The sequence below is a fragment of the Vigna unguiculata genome, chromosome 5 (assembly GCF_037176805.1).
Source record: "Vigna unguiculata cultivar grain cowpea cultivar isolate G323 ecotype 2 chromosome 5, ASM3717680v1, whole genome shotgun sequence".
Lineage (NCBI taxonomy): Eukaryota > Viridiplantae > Streptophyta > Magnoliopsida > Fabales > Fabaceae > Vigna > Vigna unguiculata.
The window spans coordinates 40161583-40165277 of NC_140796.1; positions in this window are offsets into that span (position 1 = coordinate 40161583).

Genomic DNA, 3695 nt, shown 5'->3' on the forward strand with positions numbered 1-3695 from the left:
TTCTTTAGCCCATGTGAATAATGTAAAAAGCCCATGATTGACTTGATCATCTTGTGAGAGGCCCATGTGAATATTTCTCATCATGCTTCTAGTGATTGAGCCTTGATGTAGGCTTGGGCTTGTTGGGATCACATCACCTTGGCCACCAAGAAGTCTAGAAACATCTAGAAGGAGCATCCACCTTGCCTTGGCCAAGAAGGCTTCTAGAATGTGTCCATGTGCTCCTTTGTTGACCTACTTTCTAGACACTAGGTTTTTATATTTGCATTGTAATCCTTTTTAGCTTATTTGTTTTTGCTAAGAGGCTCCTAGACACTTTTATTTAAGGGGACCTCTAACACTTGTACAAGGGTTGAACATTTTGGAGAATATATACACTTTGTGTGTCAACCTTTTTGTGAGAGCATTCCTCCTTAGGGAGTGGAGTTCTTTCAAGCCTTATCTTGCCTTGGCAAGTGGCGGCATACACCACTCATCTTCAAGGTTGCCATGCTTTCTTCTAGCCTAGCCTTGTAGTGGCGTGAATCCTCCATTCCTCCCCTTTCCCTTGCTATTCATTTTGTGTTTCTTTACTCTTCTTGGTTTATATTGTTTCTATTATATGTTTTTCCTTTTGGTTTCTTACTCTCTATCAATCCATCCTATTCCTCTCTAAAACCTTGGAAATGAACCTTCACATCTAGATAGCTTGCTATCTTAATGTCCAGTGGGGATTTCCTTGGTTTTCTTAATCAATCATCACCATATTCATTAATCTTCTAAAAGGAACAAGATAATCCTACATCAGCCACCATACTTATTATGGGAAACTACGGAAAACCATAAAGATAAGAACAAGGTCTACGAAAATAGATTTTGGGTTCGGGTGTCGGTTACACCTAGGAAAGGTGTTAGCACCTAATTACACCTAGGAAAGGTGTTAGCACCCAATAACACCTATCTTAAAACGGTACCTTTAATTAAATATACAAATGAATGTGGATTTTTTAGATGTTTATTAAAAATAAGAAAAAAATAAAATTCAAAAGAAACAATTTTTTTTGGGCCCGACAAGGATTAATCTTTGCTCCTATGTATCTCCATTCATAATGAAAAATCAGAGTCACGTAGTTATTTTTGAAAAAACTTTTTGGTTTCGACAATCATGATAATTTTTTTATTTTGAAAATTTTTGTCTTTTTAGTAATTTTTAGAAAAGGAAAACGTATGAAGTGCTGAGATGATACAAACGGTTTAGGGTTTATGGTTTAGGATTTACGGTCACACGAGCACTTATACCTTTTAAAAGTTATAAGTGCATCTAATTTATTTATTTATTATCACTAGTGCAGATTTGACTTTTTAACTCGCCTTATAGGCTTCGGTTATAGTGGAACCGAAGCCTATAAGGAGGCGGTGGCATTTTTGTAATTTTGTCGAACTTTTTTGTCTCAGGTATCCTAAGAACCGGTGCAGTAAGTAGTTTTATGCCTCGGTTACAAATGAACCGAAGCTTATTAGGCAACCCAGTAACCAAAATTTCAAAAATGCCACTAGCGTCAGATGTTTTGGCCTCGGTTATTATTGGACCGAGGCAGTAAGTACTTTAGGCCTCGGTTATTAATTGAACCGAGGCTATAAAGCCTGTTATAATTTCCAATTCGTGAACCCTTTCCACTATTCATCATCTCTCACAGTTCTCTCTGCGCGAACCCTTTGCACTCTTTGCTACCACCACTGTCTAGCTCCATCACCGACTAGCTACCGTCGCGCGTCGCCGCCTCCGTCGTGCCATCCATTGTCGTCGATTGCATTGTTGCCTCTCGTTGCCGGTGAGTTCGAAAAATGGGTTTCTTTTTGTGTTTTTTTATTTTGCGTTTTGGTTTGTTTGTGTTGCTTTGGGGTTCACAAATTTAGGGTTCAAAACACACCAGTGCACTGTAACAAAGAGACACCGCAAGAGAGGAAGTGTCATTACCATCGTGAGCTCTCCCGCATTCACACAACGCCATCAGTGGTTGCGCAAACCAGATCGGCGATAGCGAAACCTACAAATAAAAAAACTAGATCTTCATACATTGTCGCGACCCCTGTAGATCCACAAACCACCACTGACAACTGCGGTTGTGCATGAGCCACGAGCCCCACCATGAACTCGCTACCACGACGAGAACGCCTCCACTGCGGACGCTACCACGACCACCGTTGCTTCAAGAGCTCCAAATGTGTCGTCGCGAGCTTTTAATTAATTAAAATTTTTTTGACACAATGGCTTCAATTCACATTAGAACTGAGGCAAAATAGTAACTTTATGGCTTTGGTTCACACCTGAGGCCAAAAGCCATCCCTTTTGGCCTCACCCTAATATGTCTCGGTTCTGGAATCGGGGCAGAATATCAAAAACAACCGGGGCCAAAAGCCCTTCCTTTACCAATGTATTATTCTTAAAAAAAATCGAAATAAGGATAGGATACCAAATAACACGTGTAACTATATATATATATATATATATATATATATATATATATATATATATATATATATATATTCAACTATATATATTCAGACTTTATAAAAAACATTACAAAAAGAAAAATATTAAAAAATAAAGCTTAGGATTAAATTTATTCGCTTAGAGAGTAATTTAAAGAAATCAAACTAAAACCTATTATTCTTAAAAGGTTAAATAAAATTGAAAATAAAATTCTAAAACGGGGCCTACACTACAACACCAATATTTCGATTACGTATAGAAACGTACCACACATTGAATCCCATTGGTTCTTGAAATTAATCAAACATCAATCATGCATTTTTAAACACCCGTGAACAAACTGAACATAAGAAACAATATTCAAAGTCATGACATATGAAGAAAAATGGGACCAACCAAATGCATTAACTTTAAAACCAAAGGTCCCGCACCATGTATGCTATAAAAATGCACAAAAGCTGCACCATCTCCGGTGCCTTACAGTAAAGGCCACAAACTAAAACAACAATCTTTTCTTTAGAGAAGCGCATCAAATATCATCACGGTAAATTCAAAAACCCAATGTGATACAACTCGAATGCGGAACAAAACAAACTCAACATCACATTTCATTGATTTGGCCATTTTATATTGTTACATGTTTATACCAAAGCACAAGAATCCATATAAAATCAATCAATCTATGAGACTACATAATTTCACCGACAAATATAATATTAACAAATGAACCCCCCAAACAAAGCTTCTTAAGGAAAAAAAGCAATCACCAAACATGAACATGTCATTCAGTGACAAACCCCGAAACGTCTCGACCCCAAACTCCACAAGCACATACAAGGCATCACCAATTTAAACCCGCATCAAAGGAAAATCAATGAAAAGAAACATATTATCATGACTCAATTTAGACCCAATCATCCAAAAAACAATTAATAAACAAGGATGAATCCAGGCTAAAGGAAGAAATAGAGCAAAGCTTAGAATAGTACCAGTGGAGCTAGGGATCAGAAATATTGGTCCACTAGAGATCCAACAATGGTGAGGCCAAAAATCCAACTCGGTGGTGGGGTTCAAGTTGTGGGTTTTGAAGGAATGGAGGAGCAAGAGTTGGGGTGGAAAAGGTGATGTTTATTGAGGTGTTAATGCGCATTAGAAAATAAGGAAAAAATCGTCTTTGGATTAAGAAGGACCAATCTCCAGAATTCACCCTTTCTTGTTTAGC